The sequence below is a fragment of the Manis pentadactyla genome, chromosome Y (assembly GCF_030020395.1).
Source record: "Manis pentadactyla isolate mManPen7 chromosome Y, mManPen7.hap1, whole genome shotgun sequence".
Classification (NCBI taxonomy): domain Eukaryota; kingdom Metazoa; phylum Chordata; class Mammalia; order Pholidota; family Manidae; genus Manis; species Manis pentadactyla.
In genome coordinates this window covers 18,985,847-19,008,222 of record NC_080039.1, presented here as the reverse complement: position 1 = coordinate 19,008,222, position 22,376 = coordinate 18,985,847, and positions in this window count along the sequence as shown.

The window sequence follows — 22,376 nt, the reverse complement described above, 5'->3', positions numbered from 1 at the left end:
TGTGGACATGGAGAACCAAGAAAAAAAATGATGGAGCAAAATAGCTGCAGACACACAGAACCCAAGAATGAACTAACAGTAACCAAAGGGAAAGCGACTAGGGAGGATATATGAGAATGGAGGGATAACAGTGGGGAAAGAAAGAATGCATTATGATTGGCACTTGTAATGAATTGGGAGGGTAGAACCAAGCAGAGAAGACAGTGATTCTACAGTACCTTGCTCTGTTGATGGAAGTGGATGCAGTGGGGCATTGGGCGGATCATCGTGATCAGTGAAGTCTAGTAAATGTAGTGTAACACATGTAATTATAGATTAGCAATAAATAAATAACTAAATAAATAAATAAATAAATAAATAAATAAATAAATAAATAATCCAGTAATACAAATACAAAAGCCTAGTCAAAACAGACAAATGCATCCCTATGTTTATCACAGCACAATTCAAAGTTGCCAAGCTAATTTGTCATCAGTAGATTAATGGCTCAAGACATGTGGTCATATACACAAGGAATATTATTCAGACATAAGAGGAAAAAAAATCCTATCATTTGCAACAACATGAATGGAGCTAGCGGGTATTAAGCTCAGTGAAATAAGTGAGGTATAGAAAAACAACTATCAAATGATTTGACCCATCTGTGGAGATGGAGAACCAAGAAAAAACTGAGGAAACAAAACAACAGTAGGTTCACAGATCCCAAGATTGGGGTAACAGTTACCAAAGGGCAAGAGACAGGGGTGGATAGGTGTGAATGCAAGAAGAAGGGCAGAGTTAAGGATAGCACACTTTACGATTAGCATTATTGTGGATGCTGGGCATGGGGAGGGCTGTACAAAACAGAGAACCCAAGTAGTGATTCTACACTGTCTGACTATCCTCAAAGAGAGTGACTGCAATGGAGTGTCTGGAAGGATCTTGTTGATGGGTTTGTTTAGTAAAGATAAGGTTTCTCATGAAATTGTGATAAATAAATAGGCAAATAAATGTTTCATAGATGATAGATGAATTACTAACATGATAGATGAAATCATATGTAGATGGATGGATAGGTGGAAGATTGATAGGTACCTTGAAAGATAGATGATAGATAGACAGACAGATAGATAGATAGATAGATAGATAGATAGATAGATAGATAGATAGATAGATAGGTAGATAGATAGATAGATAGATAGATAGATAGATAGATAGATAGATAGATAGATAGATAGATAGATAGATAGATAGATAGATAGATAGAAATGAAAGATTAGGCAGATATATGGAAGTCAGATGATAGATTGGAATAGATATATAGATAAGTGGATAGATAATATATTAGATATATGGTAAGATGGTAGATAGATGATATAGATAGATACATGATGGGTTATAGAATATAGAAAGATACATATACAGATAGATTGGTTGATACATGACATGATAGATAGAAACAAAGTAGACAGATAGATTGATAGATTGATTTATTGAGGGAATGTAGAAGCCCAGTTGAAAAAAGACATGTGCACATTTTGTTATCACAGCACTATTCAAAATAGCCGACTGTGTCCATCAGTAGGTGAACGGATTAAGAAGATGTGGTACATATACACAATCAATTATCATTCAGCCATAAGAATAAAACAAATCCTACCATTTCCAACAACATGGATGGAAGGACGGGGTATTATGCTCAATGAAATGAGACAGGAAAAGGACAAGTATCAAATGATATGACTCATCTGTGGACATGGAGAACCAAGAAAAAAAATGATGGAGTAAAATAGCTGCAGACACACAGAACCCAAGAATGAACTAACAGTAACCAAAGGGAAAGCGACTAGGGAGGATATATGAGAATGGAGGGATAACAGTGGGGGAAGTAAGAATGCATTATGATTGGCACATGTAATGTTTTGGGAAGGTAGAACCAAGCAGAGAAGACAGTGATTCTGCAGTACCTTGCTCTGTTGATGGAAGTGGATGCAGTGCGGCATTGGGCGGATCATCGTGATCAGTGAAGTCTAGTAAATGTAGTGTAACACATGTAATTATAGATTAGAAATAAATAAATAAATAAATATATAATCCAGTAATACAAATACAGAAGCCTAGTTAAAACAGACAAATGCATCCCTATGTACACCACAGCACTATTCAAAGTTGCCAAGCTAATTTGTTAGCAGCAGATTAAGGGCTCAAGAAGATGTGGTCATATACACAAGGAATATTATTCACACATAAGAAGAAAAGAAATCCTATCATTTGCAACAAAATGAATCGAGCTAGAGGGTATTATGCTCAGTGAAATAAGTGAGGTAGAGAAAAACAACTATCAAATGATTTGACTCATCTGTGGAGAAGGAGAACCAAGAAAAAACTGAGGAAACAAAACACCAGTAGGTTCACAGAACCCAAGATTGGGGTAACAGTTACCAAAGGGCAAGAGACTGGGGTGGATAGGTGTGAATGCAGGAAGAATGGCAGAGGTAAGGATAGCACACTTTACGATTAGCATTATTGTGGGTGCAGGGCATGGGTAGGGCTGTACAAAACAGAGAAGCTAAGTAGAGATTCTACATTATCTGACAATCCTGAAAGAGAGTGACTGCAATGGAGTGTATGGAAGGATCTTGGTGATGGTTTAGTTTAGTAAAGTTAATATTTCTCATGAAATTGTGATAAATAAATAGGCAAATAAATGTTTCATAGATGATAGATGAATTACTAACATGATAGATGAATACATATGTAGATGGAGGAATAGGTGGAAGATTGATAGGTACCTTGAAAGATAGATGATAGATAGACGGGCATATAGATAGATAGATGATAGATAGATATTTAGATAGATAGATAGATAGATAGATAGATAGATAGATAGATAGATAGATAGATAGGTAGATAGATAGATAGAAATGAAAGATTAGGCAGATATATGGAAGTCATATGATAGATTAGAATAGATATATAGATAAGTGGATAGATAATATATTAGATATATGGTAAGATGGTAGATAGATGATATAGATAGATACATGATGGGTTATAGAATATAGAAAGATACATATACAGATAGATTGGTTGATACATGACATGATAGATAGAAACAAAGATGACAGATAGATTGATAGATTGATTTATTGTTGGAATGTAGCAGCCTAGTTGAAAAAAGACGTGCACCTCTTTGTTATCACAGCACTATTCACAATAGCCGACTGTCCATAAGTAGGTGAACGGATTAAGAAGATGTGGTACATATACACAATCAATTATCATTCAGCCATAAGAATAAAACAAATCCTACCATTTCCAACAACATGGATGGAAGGATTGGGTGTTATACTCAATGAAATGAGACAAGAAAAGGACAAGTATCAAATGATTTGACCCATCATTGGACATGTAGAACCAAGAAAAAAAATGATGGAGCAAAATAGCTGCAGACACACAGAACCCAAGAATGAACTAAGAGTAAACAAAGGGAAAGCGACTAGGGAGGATATATGAGAATGGAGGGATAACAGTGGGGGAAGAAAGAGTGCATTATGATTGGCACATGTAATGTTTTGGGAAGGTAGAACCAAGCAGAGAAGACAGTGATTCTACAGTATCTTGCTCTGTTGATGGAAGTGGATGCAGCGGGGCATTGGGCGGATCATCGTGATCAGTGAAGTCTAGTAAATGTAGTGTAACACATGTAATTATAGATTAGCAATAAATAAATAAATTAATTAATTAATTAATAATCCAGTAATACAAATACAGAAGCCTAGTTTAAACAGACAAATGCATCCCTATGTTTATCACAGCACTATTCAAAGTTGCCAAGCTAATTTGTCATCAGTAGATTAATGGCTCAAGAAGATGTGGTCATATACACAAGGAATATTATTCAGACATAAGAAGAAAAAAAATCCTATCATTTGCAAAAACATGAATGGAGCTAGAGGGTATTATGCTCAGTGAAATAAGTGAGGTAGAGAAAAACAACTATCAAATGATTTGACCCATCTGTGGAGATGGAGAACCAAGAAAAAACTGAGGGAACAAAACACTAGTAGGTTCACAGATCCCCAGATTGGGGTAACAGTTACCAAAGGGCAAGAGACTGGGGTGGATAGGTGTGAATGCAAGAAGAATGGCAGAGGTAAGGATAGCACACTTTACGATTAGCATTATTGTGGGTGCAGGGCATGGGGAGGGCTGTACAAAACAGAGAAGCTAAGTAGAGATTCTACATTATCTGACAATCCTGAAAGAGAGTGACTGCAATGGAGTGTATGGAAGGATCTTGGTGATGGGTTAGTTTAGTAAAGATAATGTTTCTCATGAAATTGTGATAAATAAATAGGCAAATAAATGTTTCATAGATGATAGATGAATTACTAACATGATAGATGAAATCATATGTAGATGGATGGATAGGTGGAAGATTGATAGGTACCTTGAAAGATAGATGATAGATAGACAGACAGATAGATAGATAGATAGATAGATAGATAGATAGATAGATAGATAGATAGATAGATAGGTAGGTAGATAGATAGATAGATAGATAGATAGATAGATAGATAGATAGATAGATAGATAGATAGATAGATAGATAGATAGATAGAAATGAAAGATTAGGCAGATATATGGAAGTCAGATGATAGATTAGAATAGATATATAGATAAGTAGATAGATAATATATTAGATATATGGTAAGATGGTAGATAGATGATAAAGATAGATACCTGATGGGTTATAGAATATAGAAAGATACATATACAGATAGATTGGTTGATACATGACATGATAGATAGAAACAAAGTTGACAGATAGATTGATAGATTGATTTATTGAGGGAATGTAGCAGCCCAGTTGAAAAAAGACATGTGCACATCTTTGTTATCACAGCACTATTCAAAATAGCCGACTGTGTCCATCAGTAGGTGAACGGATTAAGAAGATGTGGTACATATACACAATCAATTATCATTCAGCCATAAGAATAAAACAAATCCTACCATTTCCAACAACATGGATGGAAGGACGGGGTATTATGCTCAATGAAATGAGACAGGAAAAGGACAAGTATCAAATGATATGACCCATCTGTGGACATGGAGAACCAAGAAAAAAAATGATGGAGTAAAGTAGCTGCAGACACACAGAACCCAAGAATGAACTAACAGTTACCAAAGGGAAAGCGACTAGGGAGGATATATGAGAATGGAGGGATAACAGTGGGGGAAGTAAGAATGCATTATGATTGGCACATGTAATGTTTTGGGAAGGTAGAACCAAGCAGAGAAGACAGTGATTCTGCAGTAACTTGCTCTGTTGATGGAAGTGGATGCAGTGCGGCATTGGGCGGATCATCGTGATCAGTGAAGTCTAGTAAATGTAGTGTAACACATGTAATTATAGATTAGAAATAAATAAATAAATAAATATATAATCCAGTAATACAAATACAGAAGCCTAGTTAAAACAGACAAATGCATCCCAATGTATACCACAGCACTATTCAAAGTTGCCAAGCTAATTTGTCAGCAGTAGATTAAGGGCTCAAGAAGATGTGGTCATATACACAAGGAATATTATTCACACATAAGAAGAAAAGAAATCCTATCATTTGCAACAAAATGAATCGAGCTAGAGGGTATTATGCTCAGTGAAATAAGTGAGGTAGAGAAAAACAACTATCAAATGATTTGACTCATCTGTGGAGAAGGAGAAAAAAGAAAAAACTGAGGAAACAAAACACCAGTAGGTTCACAGATCCCAAGATTGGGGTAACAGTTACCAAAGGGCAAGAGACTGGGGTGGATAGGTGTGAATGCAAGAAGAATGGCAGAGGTAAGGATAGCACACTTTACGATTAGCATTATTGTGGGTGCAGGGCATGGGGAGGGCTGTACAAAACAGAGAAGCTAAGTAGAGATTCTACATTATCTGACAATCCTGAAAGAGAGTGACTGCAATGGAGTGTATGGAAGGATCTTGGTGATGGGTTAGTTTAGTAAAGATAATGTTTCTCATGAAATTGTGATAAATAAATAGGCAAATAAATGTTTCATAGATGATAGATGAATTACTAACATGATAGATGAAATCATATGTAGATGGATGGATAGGTGGAAGATTGATAGGTACCTTGAAAGATAGATGATAGATAGACAGACAGATAGATAGATAGATAGATAGATAGATAGATAGATAGATAGATAGATAGATAGATAGATAGATAGATAGATAGGTAGATAGATAGATAGGTAGGTAGATAGATAGATAGATAGATAGATAGATAGATAGATAGATAGATAGATAGATAGATAGATAGATAGATAGATAGATAGATAGAAATGAAAGATTAGGCAGATATATGGAAGTCAGATGATAGATTAGAATAGATATATAGATAAGTAGATAGATAATATATTAGATATATGGTAAGATGGTTTATAGATGATAAAGATAGATACCTGATGGGTTATAGAATATAGAAAGATACATATACAGATAGATTGGTTGATACATGACATGATAGATAGAAACAAAGTTGACAGATAGATTGATAGATTGATTTATTGAGGGAATGTAGCAGCCCAGTTGAAAAAAGACATGTGCACATCTTTGTTATCACAGCACTATTCAAAATAGCCGACTGTGTCCATCAGTAGGTGAACGGATTAAGAAGATGTGGTACATATACACAATCAATTATCATTCAGCCATAAGAATAAAACAAATCCTACCATTTCCAACAACATGGATGGAAGGACGGGGTATTATGCTCAATGAAATGAGACAGGAAAAGGACAAGTATCAAATGATATGACCCATCTGTGGACATGGAGAACCAAGAAAAAAAATGATGGAGTAAAGTAGCTGCAGACACACAGAACCCAAGAATGAACTAACAGTTACCAAAGGGAAAGCGACTAGGGAGGATATATGAGAATGGAGGGATAACAGTGGGGGAAGTAAGAATGCATTATGATTGGCACATGTAATGTTTTGGGAAGGTAGAACCAAGCAGAGAAGACAGTGATTCTGCAGTAACTTGCTCTGTTGATGGAAGTGGATGCAGTGCGGCATTGGGCCGATCATCGTGATCAGTGAAGTCTAGTAAATGTAGTGTAACACATGTAATTATAGATTAGAAATAAATAAATAAATAAATATATAATCCAGTAATACAAATACAGAAGCCTAGTTAAAACAGACAAATGCATCCCAATGTATACCACAGCACTATTCAAAGTTGCCAAGCTAATTTGTCAGCAGTAGATTAAGGGCTCAAGAAGATGTGGTCATATACACAAGGAATATTATTCACACATAAGAAGAAAAGAAATCCTATCATTTGCAACAAAATGAATCGAGCTAGAGGGTATTATGCTCAGTGAAATAAGTGAGGTAGAGAAAAACAACTATCAAATGATTTGACTCATCTGTGGAGAAGGAGAAAAAAGAAAAAACTGAGGAAACAAAACACCAGTAGGTTCACAGATCCCAAGATTGGGGTAACAGTTACCAAAGGACAAGAGACTGGGGTGGACAGGTGTGAATGCAAGAAGAATGGCAGAGGTAAGGATAGCACACTTTACGATTAGCATTATTGTGGGTGCAGGTCATGGGGAGGGCTGTACAAAACAGAGAAGCTAAGTAGAGATTCTACATTATCTGACAATCCTGAAAGAGAGTGACTGCAATGGAGTGTATGGAAGGATCTTGGTGATGGTTTAGTTTAGTAAAGTTAATATTTCTCATGACATTGTGATAAATAAATAGGCAAATAAATGATTCATAGATGATAGATGAATTACTAACATGATAGATGAATACATATGTAGATGGATGGATAGGTGGAAGATTGATAGGTACCTTGAAAGATAGATGATAGATAGACGGGCATATAGATAGATAGATGATAGATACATATTTAGATAGATAGATAGATAGATAGATAGATAGATAGATAGATAGGTAGATAGATAGATAGAAATGAAAGATTAGGCAGATATATGGAAGTCATATGATAGATTAGAATAGATATATAGATTAGTGGATAGATAATATATTAGATATATGGTAAGATGGTAGATAGATGATATAGATAGATACATGATGGGTTATAGAATATAGAAAGATACATATACAGATAGATTGGTTGATACATGACATGATAGATAGAAACAAAGATGACAGATAGATTGATAGATTGATTTATTGTTGGAATGTAGCAGCCCAGTTGAAAAAAGACGTGCACCTCTTTGTTATCACAGCACTATTCACAATAGCCGACTGTCCATAAGTAGGTGAACGGATTAAGAAGATGTGGTACATATACACAATCAATTATCATTCAGCCATAAGAAGAAAACAAATCCTACCATTTCCAACAACATGGATGGAAGGATTGGGTGTTATACTCAATGAAATGAGACAAGAAAAGGACAAGTATCAAATGATTTGACCCATCATTGGACATGGAGAACCAAGAAAAAAAATGATGGAGCAAAATAGCTGCAGACAAACAGAACCCAAGAATGAACTAAGAGTAACCAAAGGGAAAGCGACTTGGGAGGATATATGAGAATGGAGGGATAACAGTGGGGGAAGAAAGAGTGCATTATGATTGGCACATGTAATGTTTTGGGAAGGTAGAACCAAGCAGAGAAGACAGTGATTCTACAGTATCTTGCTCTGTTGATGGAAGTGGATGCAGTGGGGCATTGGGCGGATCATCGTGATCAGTGAAGTCTAGTAAATGTAGTGTAACACATGTAATTATAGATTAGCAATAAATAAATAAATAAATAAATTAATAAATAATCCAGTAATACAAATACAGAAGCCTAGTTAAAACAGACAAATGCATCCCTATGTTTATCACAGCACTATTCAAAGTTGCCAAGCTAATTTGTCATCAGTAGATTAATGGCTCAAGAAGATGTGGTCATATACACAAGGAATATTATTCAGACATAAGAGGAAAAAAATCCTATCGTTTGCAACAACATGGATGGAGCTAGAGGGTATTATGCTCAGTGAAATAAGTGAGGTAGAGAAAAACAACTATCAAATGATTTGACCCATCTGTGGAGATGGAGAACCAAGTAAAAACTGAGGGAACAAAACACCAGTAGGTTCACAGATCCCCAGATTGGGGTAACAGTTACCAAAGGGCAAGAGACTTGGGTGGATAGGTGTGAATGCAAGAAGAATGGCAGAGGTAAGGATAGCACACTTTACGATTAGCATTATTGTGGTTGCAGTTCACGGGGAGGGCTGTAAAAAACAGAGAAGCTAAGTAGAGATTCTACATTATCTGACTATCCTCAAAGAGAGTGACTGCAATGGAGTGTATGGAAGGATCTTGGTGATGGGTTAGTTTAGTAAAGATAATGTTTCTCATGAAATTGTGATAAATAAATAGCAAATAAATGTTTCATAGATGATAGATGAATTACTAACATGATAGATGAATACATATGTAGATAGATGGATAGGTGGAAGACTGATAGGTACCTTGAAAAATAGATGATAGATAGACAGATAGATAGATAGATGATAGATAGATAGATAGATAGATAGATAGATAGATAGATAGATAGATAGATAGATAGATAGATAGATAGATAGAAATGAAAGATTAGGCAGATATATGGAAGTCAGATGATAGATTAGAATAGATATATAGATAAGTGGATAGATAATATATTAGATATATGGTAAGATGGTAGATAGATGATATAGATAGATACATGGTGGGTTATAGAATATAGAAAGATACATATACAGATAGATTGGTTGATACATGACATGATAGATAGAAACAAAGTTGACAGATAGATTGATAGATTGATTTATTGAGGAATGTAGCATCCCAGTTGTAAAAAACATGTGAACCTCTTTGTTATCACAGCACTATTCACAATAGCCGACTGTGTCCATCAGTAGGTGAACGGATTAAGAAGATGTGGTACATATACACAATCAATTATCATTCAGCCATAAGAATAAATCAAATCATACCATTTCCAAAAACATGAATGGAAGGAGGGGGTATCATGCTCAATGAAATGAGACAAGGAAAGGACAAGTATCAAATGATTTGACCCATCATTGGACATGGAGAAACAATAAAAAAAAAGATGGAGCAAAATAGCTGCAGACACACAGGACCCAAGAATGAACTAACAGTAACCAAAGGGAAAGTGACAAGGGAGGATATATGAGAATGGAGGGATAACAGTGGGGGAAGAAAGAATGCATCATGATTGGCATATGTAATGTTTTGGGAAGGTAGAACCAAGCAGAGAAGACAGTGATTCCACAGTTCCTTGCTCTGTTGATGGAAGTGGATGCAGTGGGGCATTGGGCGGATCATCGTGATCAGTGAAGTCTAGTAAATGTAGTGTAACACATGAAATTATAGATTAGCAATAAATAAATAAATAATCCAGTAATACAAATACAGAAGCCTAGTTAAAACAGACAAATGCATCCCTATGTTTATCACAGCACTATTCAAAGTTGAGAAAGCTAATTTGTCAGCAGTAGATTAAGGGCTCAAGAAGATGTGGTCATATACACAAGGAATATTATTCAGACATAAGAAGAAAAGAAATCCTATCATTTGCAACAAAATGAATGGAGTTAGAGGGTATTATGCTCAGTGAGATAAGTGAGGTAGAGAAAAACAACTATCAAATGATTTGACTCATCTGTAGAGAAGGAGAACCAAGAAAAAACTGAGGAAACAAAACACCAGTAGGTTCACAGACCCCAAGATTGGGGTAACAGTTAACAAAGGGCAAGAGACTGGGGTGGATTAGTGTGAATGCAAGAAGAAGGGCAGAGGTAAGGATAGCACACTTTACGATTAGCATTATTGTGGGTGCTGGGCATGGGGAGGGCTGCAGAATACAGAGAATCAAAGTAGAGATTCTACATTATCAGACTATCCTCAAAGAGAGTGACTGCAATGGAGTGCATGGAAGGATCTTGGTGATGGGTTAGTTTAGTAAAGATAATATTTCTCATGAAATTGTGATAAATAAATAGGCAAATAAATGTTTCATAGATGATAGATGAATTACTAACATGATAGATGAATACATATGTAGATAGATGGATAGGTGGAAGATTGATAGGTACCTTGAAAGATAGATGACAGATAGACAGACAGATAGATAGATGATAGATAGATAGATAGATAGATAGATAGATAGAGAGAGAGATAGATAGATAGATAGAAATGAAAGACTAGGCAGATATATGGAAGTCAGATGATAGATTAGAATAGATATATAGATAAGTGGATAGATAATATATTAGATATATGGTAAGATGGTAGATAGATGATATAGATAGATACATGATGGGTTATAGAATATAGAAAGATACATATACAGATAGATTGGTTGATACATGACATGATAGATAGAAACAAAGATGACAGATAGATTGATAGATTGATTTATTGATGGAATGTAGCAGCCCAGTTGAAAAAAACATGTGCACCTCTTTGTTTTCACAGCACTATTCACAATAGCCGACTGTGTCCATCAGTAGGTGAAAGGATTAAGAAGATATGGTACATATACACAACCAGTTATCATTCAGCCATAAGAATAAAACAAATCCTACCATTTAAAACAACATGGATGGAAGGAGGGAGTATTATGCTCAATGAAATGAGACAGGAAAAGGACAAGTATCTAATGATATGACCCATCTGTGGACATGGAGAACCAAGAAAAAAAATGATGGAGCAAAATAGCTGCAGACACACAGAACCCAAGAATGAACTAACAGTAACCAAAGGGAAAGTGACTAGGGAGTATATATGAGAATGGAGGCATAACAGTGGGGGAAGAAAGAATGCATTATGATTGGCACTTGTAATGTTTTGGGAAGGTAGAACCAAGCAGAGAAGACAGTGTTTCTGCAGTACCTTGCTCTGTTGATGGAAGTGGATGCAGTGGGGCATTGGGCGGATCATCGTGATCAGTGAAGTCTAGTAAATGTAGTGTAACACATGAAATTATAGATTAGCAATAAATAAATAAATAAATAAATAATCCAGTAATACAAATAGAGAAGCCTTGTTAAAACAGACAAATGCATCCCTATGTTTATCACAGCACTATTCAAAGTTGAGAAAGCTAATTTGTCAGCAGTAGATTAAGGGCTCAAGAAGATGTGGTCATATACACAAGGTATATTATTCAGACATAAGAAGAAAAGAAATCCAATCATTTGCAACAAAATGTATGGAGTTAGAGGGTATTATGCTCATTGAGATAAGTGAGGTAGAGAAAAACAACTATCAAATGATTTGACTCATCTGTAGAGAAGAAGAACCAAGAAAAAACTGAGGAAACAAAACACCAGTAGTTTCACAGACCCCAAGATTGTGGTAACAGGTACCAAAGGGCAAGAGACTGGGTTGGATTACTGTGAATGCAAGAAGAAGGGCAGAGGTAAGGATAGCACACTTTACGATTAGCATTATTGTGGGTGCAGGGCATGGGGAGCGCTGTACAAAACAGAGAAGCCAAGTAGTGATTCTACATTATCTGACTATCCTCAAAGAGAGTGACTGCAATGGAGTGTATGGAAGGATCTTGGTGATGTGTTAGTTTAGTAAAGATAATATTTCTCATGAAATTGTGATAAATAAATAGGCAAATAAATGTTTCATAGATGATAGATGAATTACTAACATGATAGATGAATACATATGTAGATAGAAGGATAGGTGGAAGACTGATAGGTACCTTGAAAAATAGATGATAGATAGACAGACAGATAGATAGATAGATGATAGATAGATAGATAGATAGATAGATAGATAGATAAATAGATAGATAGATAGATAGATAGATAGATAGAAATGAAAGATTACGCAGATATATGGAAGTCAGATGATAGATTAGAATAGATATATAGATAAGTGGATAGATAATATATTAGATATATGGTAAGATGGTAGATAGATGATATAGATAGATACATGATGGGTTATAGAATATAGAAAGATACATATACACATAGATTGGTTGATACATGACATGATAGATAGAAACAAAGATGACAGATATATTGATAGACTGATTTATTGATGGAATGTAGCAGCCCAGTTGAAAAAAGACATGTGCACCTCTTTGTTATCACAGCACTATTCAAAATAGCCGACTGTGTTAATCAGTAGGTGAACGGATTAAGAAGATGTGGTACATAACACAATCAATTATCATTCATCCTTAAGAATAAAACAAATCCTACCATTTAAAACAACATGGATGGAAGGAGGGGGTTTCATGCTCAATGAAATGAGACAAGAAAAGGACAAGTATCAAATGATTTAACCCATCTGTGGACATGGAGAACCAAGAAAAAAAATGATGGAGCAAAATAGCTGCAGACACACAGAACCCAAGAATGAACTAACAGTAACCAAAGGTAAAGCGACTAGGGAGGATATATGAGAATGGAGGGATAACAGTGGGGGAAGAAAGAATGTATTATGATTTGCACTTGTAATGTTTTGGGATGGTAGAACCAAGCAGAGAAGACAGTGATTCTACAGTACCTTGCTCTGTTGATGGAAGTGGATGCAGTGGGGCATTGGGCGGATCATCGTGATCAGTGAAGTCTAGTAAATGTAGTGTAACACATGTAAATATAGATTAGCAATAAATAAATAAATAAATATATATATAATTAAATAAATAATCCAGTAATACAAATATAGAAGCCTAGTTAAAACAGACAAATGCATCCCTATGTTTATCACAGCACTATTCAAAGTTGCCGAGCTAATTTGTCATCAGTAGATTAATGGCTCAAGAAGATATGGTCATATACACAAGGAATATTATTCAGACATAAGAAGAAAAGAAATCCTATCATTTGCAACAACGTGAATGGAGCTGGAGGGTATTATGCTCAGTGAAAAAAGTGAGGAAGAGAAAAACAACTATCAAATGATTTGACCCATCTGTGGAGATGGAGAACCAAGAAAAAAGTGAGGGAACAAAACACCAGTAGGTTCACAGAACCCAAGATTGGGTTAACAGTTACCAAAGGGCAAGAGACTGGGGTGGATAGGTGTGAATGCAAGAAGAAGGGCAGAGGTAAGGTTAGCACACTTTACGATTAGCATTACTGTGGGTGCTGGGCATGGGGAGGGCTGCACAAAACAGAGAATCCAAGTAGTGATTCTACATTATCTGACTATCCTCAAAGAGAGTGACTGCAATGGAGTGTATGGAAGGATCTTGGTGATGGGTTAGTTTAGTAAAGATAATGTTTCTCATGAAATTGTGATAAATAAATAGGCAAATAAATGTTTCATAGATGATAGATGAATTACTAACATGATTGATGAATACATATGTAGATGGATGGTTAGGTGGAAGATTGATAGGTACCTTGAAAGATAGATGATAGATACACAGACAGATATATAGGTAGATAGATAAATAGATAGATAGATAGATAGATAGATAGATAGATAGATAGATAGATAGATAGATAGATAGAAATGAATGATTAGGCAGATATATGGAAGTCAGATGATAGATTAGAATAGATATATAGATAAGTGGATAGATAATATATTAGATATATGGTAAGATGGTAGATAGATGATATAGATAGATACATGATGGGTTATAGAATATAGAAAGATACATATACAGATAGATTGGTTGATACATGACATGATAGATAGAAACAAAGATGACAGATAGATTGATAGATTGATTTATTGATGGAATGTAGCAGCCCAGTTGAAAAAAACATGTGCACCTCTTTGTTTTCACAGCACTATTCACAATAGCCGACTGTGTCCATCAGTAGGTGAACGGATTAAGAAGATGTGGTACATATACACAATCAGTTATCATTCAGCCATAAGAATAAAACAAATCCTACCATTTAAAACAACATGGATGGAAGGAGGGAGTATTATGCTCAATGAAATGAGACAGGAAAAGGACAAGTATCAAATGATATGACCCATCTGTGGACATGGAGAACCAAGAAAAAAAATGATGGAGCAAAATAGCTGCAGACACACAGAACCCAAGAATGAACTAACAGTAACCAAAGGTAAAGTGACTAGGGAGCATATATGAGAATGGAGGCATAACAGTGGGGGAACAAAGAATGCATTATGATTGGCACTTGTAATGTTTTGGGAAGGTAGAACCAAGCAGAGAAGACAGTGTTTCTGCAGTACCTTGCTCTGTTGATGGAAGTGGATGCAGTGGGGCATTGGGCGGATCATCGTGATCAGTGAAGTCTAGTAAATGTAGTGTAACACATGAAATTATAGATTAGCAATAAATAAATAAATAAATAAATAATCCAGTAATACAAATACAGAAGCCTAGTTAAAACAGACAAATGCATCCCTATGTTTATCACAGCACTATTCAAAGTTGAGAAAGCTAATTTGTCAGCAGTAGATTAAGGGCTCAAGAAGATGTGGTCATATACACAAGGAATATTATTCAGACATAAGAAGAAAAGAAATCCTATCATTTGCAACAAAATGAATGGAGTTAGAGGGTATTATGCTCAGTGAGATAAGTGAGGTAGAGAAAAACAACTATCAAATGATTTGACTCATCTGTAGAGAAGGAGAACCAAGAAAAAACTGAGGAAACAAAACACCAGTAGGTTCACAGACCCCAAGATTGGGGTAACAGTTACCAAAGGGCAAGAGACTGGGGTGGATTAGTGTGAATGCAAGAAGAAGGGCAGAGGTAAGGATAGCACACTTTACGATTAGCATTATTGTGGGTGCAGGGCATGGGGAGCGCTGTACAAAACAGAGAAGCCAAGTAGTGATTCTACATTTTCTGACTATCCTCAAAGAGAGTGACTGCAATGGAGTGTATGGAAGGATCTTGGTGATGGGTTAGTATAGTAAAGATAATATTTCTCATGAAATTGTGATAAATAAATAGGCAAATAAATGTTTCATAGATGATAGATGAATTACTAACATGATAGATGAATACATATGTAGATAGATGGATAGGTGGAAGACTGATAGGTACCTTGAAAAATAGATGATAGATAGACAGACAGATAGATAGATAGATGATTGATAGATAGATAGATAGATAGATAGATAGATAGATAGATAGAAAAGAAAGATTACGCAGATATATGGAAGTCAGATGATAGATTAGAATAGATATATAGATAAGTGGATAGATAATATATTAGATATATGGTAAGATGGTAGATAGATGATATAGATAGATACATGATGGGTTATAGAATATAGAAAGATACATATAAAGATAGATTGGTTGATACATGACATGATAGATAGAAACAAAGATGACAGATAGATTGATAGATTGATTTATTGATGGAATGTAGCAGCCCAGTTGAAAAAAACATGTGCACCTCTTTGTTTTCACAGCACTATTCACAATAGCCGACTGTGTCCATCAGTAGGTGAACGGATTAAGAAGATGTGGTACATATACACAATCAGTTATCATTCAGCCATAAGAATAAAACAAATCCTACCATTTAAAACAACATGGATGGAAGGAGGGAGTATTATGCTCAATGAAATGAGACAGGAAAAGGACAAGTATCAAATGATATGACCCATCTGTGGACATGGAGAACCAAGAAAAAAAATGAAGGAGCAAAATAGCTGCAGACACACAGAACCCAAGAATGAACTAACAGTAACCAAAGGGAAAGTGACTAGGGAGGATATATGAGAATGGAGGCATAACAGTGGGGGAAGAAAGAATGCATTATGATTGGCACTTGTAATGTTTTGGGAAGGTAGAACCAAGCAGAGAAGACAGTGTTTCTGCAGTACCTTGCTCTGTTGATGGAAGTGGATGCAGTGGGGCATTGGGCGGATCATCGTGATCAGTGAAGTCTAGTAAATGTAGTGTAACACATGAAATTATAGATTAGCAATAAATAAATAAATAATCCAGTAATACAAATACAGAAGCCTAGTTAAAACAGACAAATGCATCCCTATGTTTATCACAGCACTATTCAAAGTTGAGAAAGCTAATTTGTCAGCAGTAGATTAAGGGCTCAAGAAGATGTGGTCATATACACAAGGAATATTATTCAGACATAAGAAGAAAAGAAATCCTATCATTTGCAACAAAATGAATGGAGTTAGAGGGTATTATGCTCAGTGAGATAAGTGAGGTAGAGAAAAACAACTATCAAATGATTTGACTCATCTGTAGAGAAGGAGAACCAAGAAAAAACTGAGGAAACAAAACACCAGTAGGTTCACAGACCCCAAGATTGGGGTAACAGTTAACAAAGGGCAAGAGACTGGGGTGGATTAGTGTGAATGCAAGAAGAAGGGCAGAGGTAAGGATAGCACACTTTACGATTAGCATTATTGTGGGTGCAGGGCATGGGGAGCGCTGTACAAAACAGAGAAGCCAAGTAGTGATTCTACATTATCTGACTATCCTCAAAGAGAGTGACTGCAATGGAGTGTATGGAAGGATCTTGGTGATGGGTTAGTATAGTAAAGATAATATTTCTCATGAAATTGTGATAAATAAATAGGCAAATAAATGTTTCATAGATGATAGATGAATTACTAACATGATAGATGAATACATATGTAGATAGATGGATAGGTGGAAGACTGATAGGTACCTTGAAAAATAGATGATAGATAGACAGACAGATAGATAGATAGATGATAGATAGATAGATAGATAGATAGATAGATAGATAGATAGATAGATAGATAGATAGAAATGAATGATTAGGCAGATATATGGAAGTCAGATGATAGATTAGAATAGATATATAGATAAGTGGATAGATAATATATTAGATATATGGTAAGATGGTAGATAGATGATATAGATAGATACATGATGGGTTATAGAATATAGAAAGATACATATACAGATAGATTGGTTGATACATGACATGATAGATAGAAACAAAGATGACAGATAGATTGATAGATTGATTTATTGATGGAATGTAGCAGCCCAGTTGAAAAAAACATGTGCACCTCTTTGTTTTCACAGCACTATTCACAATAGCCGACTGTGTCCATCAGTAGGTGAACGGATTAAGAAGATGTGGTACATATACACAATCAGTTATCATTCAGCCATAAGAATAAAACAAATCCTACCATTTAAAACAACATGGATGGAAGGAGGGAGTATTATGCTCAATGAAATGAGACAGGAAAAGGACAAGTATCAAATGATATGACCCATCTGTGGACATGGAGAACCAAGAAAAAAAATGATGGAGCAAAATAGCTGCAGACACACAGAACCCAAGAATGAACTAACAGTAACCAAAGAGAAAGTGACTAGGGAGCATATATGAGAATGGAGGCATAACAGTGGGGGAACAAAGAATGCATTATGATTGGCACTTGTAATGTTTTGGGAAGGTAGAACCAAGCAGAGAAGACAGTGTTTCTGCAGTACCTTGCTCTGTTGATGGAAGTGGATGCAGTGGGGCATTGGGCGGATCATCGTGATCAGTGAAGTCTAGTAAATGTAGTGTAACACATGAAATTATAGATTAGCAATAAATAAATAAATAAATAAATAATCCAGTAATACAAATACAGAAGCCTAGTTAAAACAGACAAATGCATCCCTATGTTTATCACAGCACTATTCAAAGTTGAGAAAGCTAATTTGTCAGCAGTAGATTAAGGGCTCAAGAAGATGTGGTCATATACACAAGGAATATTATTCAGACATAAGAAGAAAAGAAATCCTATCATTTGCAACAAAATGAATGGAGTTAGAGGGTATTATGCTCAGTGAGATAAATGAGGTAGAGAAAAACAACTATCAAATGATTTGACTCATCTGTAGAGAAGGAGAACCAAGAAAAAACTGAGGAAACAAAACACCAGTAGGTTCACAGACCCCAAGATTGGGGTAACAGTTACCAAAGGGCAAGAGACTGGGGTGGATTAGTGTGAATGCAAGAAGAAGGGCAGAGGTAAGGATAGCACACTTTACGATTAGCATTATTGTGGGTGCAGGGCATGGGGAGCGCTGTACAAAACAGAGAAGCCAAGTAGTGATTCTACATTATCTGACTATCCTCAAAGAGAGTGACTGCAATGGAGTGTATGGAAGGATCTTGGTGATGGGTTAGTATAGTAAAGATAATATTTCTCATGAAATTGTGATAAATAAATAGGCAAATAAATGTTTCATAGATGATAGATGAATTACTAACATGATAGATGAATACATATGTAGATAGATGTATAGGTGGAAGACTGATAGGTACCTTGAAAAATAGATGATAGATAGACAGACAGATAGATAGATAGATGATGATAGATAGATAGATAGATAGATAGATAGATAGATAGATAGATAGATAGATAGATAGAAATGAAAGATTACGCAGATATATGGAAGTCAGATGATAGATTACAATAGATATATAGATAAGTGGATAGATAATATATTAGATATATGGTAAGATGGTAGATAGATGATATAGATAGATACATGATGGGTTATAGAATATAGAAAGATACATATACAGATAGATTGGTTGATACATGACATGATAGATAGAAACAAAGATGACAGATATATTGATAGACTGTTTTATTGATGGAATGTAGCAGCCCAGTTGAAAAAAGACATGTGCACCTCTTTGTTATCACAGCACTATTCAAAATAGCCGACTGTGTTAATCAGTAGGTGAACGGATTAAGAAGATGTGTTACATAACACAATCAATTATCATTCAGCCATAAGAATAAAACAAATCCTACCATTTCCAACAACACGGATGGAAGGAGGGGGTATCATGCTCAATGAAATGAGACAAGAAAAGGACAAGTATCAAATGATTTAACCCATCTGTGGACATGGAGAACCAAGAAAAAAAATGATGGAGCAAAATAGCTGCAGACACACAGAACCCAAGAATGAACTAACAGTAACCAAAGGTAAAGCGACTAGGGAGGATATATGAGAATGGAGGGATAACAGTGGGGGAAGAAAGAATGTATTATGATTGGCACTTGTAATGTTTTGGGATGGTAGAACCAAGCAGAGAAGACAGTGATTCTACAGTACCTTGCTCTGTTGATGGAAGTGGATGCAGTGGGGCATTGGGCGGATCATCGTGATCAGTGAAGTCTAGTAAATGTAGTGTAACACATGTAAATATAGATTAGCAATAAATAAATAAATAAATAAATATATAATTAAATAAATAATCCAGTAATACAAATATAGAAGCCTAGTTAAAACAGACAAATGCATCCCTATGTTTATCACAGCACTATTCAAAGTTGCCAAGCTAATTTGTCATCAGTAGATTAATGGCTCAAGAAGATATGGTCATATACACAAGGAATATTATTCAGACATAAGAAGAAAAGAAATCCTATCATTTGCAACAACGTGAATGGAGCTGGAGGGTATTATGCTCAGTGAAAAAAGTGAGGAAGAGAAAAACAACTATCAAATGATTTGACCCATCTGTGGAGATGGAGAACCAAGAAAAAAGTGAGGGAACAAAACACCAGTAGGTTCACAGAACCCAAGATTGGGTTAACAGTTACCAAAAGGCAAGAGACTGGGGTGGATAGGTGTGAATGCAAGAAGAAGGGCAGAGGTAAGGTTAGCACACTTTACGATTAGCATTACTGTGGGTGCTGGGCATGGGGAGGGCTGCACAAAACAGAGAATCCAAATAGTGATTCTACATTATCTGACTATCCTCAAAGAGAGTGACTGCAATGGAGTGTATGGAAGGATCTTGGTGATGGGTTAGTTTAGTAAAGATAATGTTTCTCATGAAATTGTGATAAATAAATAGGCAAATAAATGTTTCATAGATGATAGATGAATTACTAACATGATTGATGAATACATATGTAGATGGATGGATAGGTGGAAGATTGATAGGTACCTTGAAAGATAGATGATAGATACACAGGCAGATATATAGATAGATAGATAAATAGATAGATAGATAGATAGATAGATAGATAGATAGATAGATAGATAGATAGATAGAAATGAATGATTAGGCAGATATATGGAAGTCAGATGATAGATTAGAATAGATATATAGATAAGTGGATAGATAATATATTAGATATATGGTAAGATGGTAGATAGATGATATAGATAGATACATGATGGGTTATAGAATATAGAAAGATACATATACAGATAGATTGGTTGATACATGACATGATAGATAGAAACAAAGATGACAGATAGATTGATAGATTGATTTATTGATGGAATGTAGCAGCCCAGTTGAAAAAAACATGTGCACCTCTTTGTTTTCACAGCACTATTCACAATAGCCGACTGTGTCCATCTGTAGGTGAACGGATTAAGAAGATGTGGTACATATGCACAATCAGTTATCATTCAGCCATAAGAATAAAACAAATCCTACCATTTAAAACAACATGGATGGAAGGAGGGAGTATTATGCTCAATGAAATGAGACAGGAAAAGGACAAGTATCAAATGATATGACCCATCTGTGGACATGGAGAACCAAGAAAAAAAATGATGGAGCAAAATAGCTGCAGACACACAGAACCCAAGAATGAACTAACAGTAACCACAGGGAAAGTGACTAGGGAGCATATATGAGAATGGAGGCATAACAGTGGGGGAAGAAAGAATGCATTATGATTGGCACTTGTAATGTTTTGGGAAGGTAGAACCAAGCAGAGAAGACAGTGTTTCTGCAGTACCTTGCACTGTTGTTGGAAGTGGATGCAGTGGGGCATTGGGCTTATCATCGTGATCAGTGAAGTCTAGTAAATGTAGTGTAACACATGAAATTATAGATTAGCAATAAATAAATAAATAAATAAATAATCCAGTAATACATATACAGAAGCCTAGTTAAAACAGACAAATTCATCCCTATGTTTATCACAGCACTATTCAAAGTTGAAGAGCTAATTTGTCATCAGTAGATTAATGGCTCAAGAAGATGTGGTCATATACACAAGGAATATTATTCAGACATAAGAATAAAAGAAATCCTATCATTTGCAACAAAATGAATGGAGTTAGAGGGTATTATGCTCAGTGAGATAAGTGAGGTAGAGAAAAACAACTATCAAATGATTTGACTCATCTGTAGAGAAGGAGAACCAAGAAAAAACTGAGGAAACAAAACACCAGTAGGTTCACAGACCCCAAGATTGGGGTAACAGTTACCAAAGGGCAAGAGACTGGGGTGGATTAGTGTGAATGCAAGAAGAAGGGCAGAGGTAAGGATAGCACACTTTACGATTAGCATTATTGTGGGTGCAGGGCATGGGGAGCGCTGTACAAAACAGAGAAGCCAAGTAGTGATTCTACAT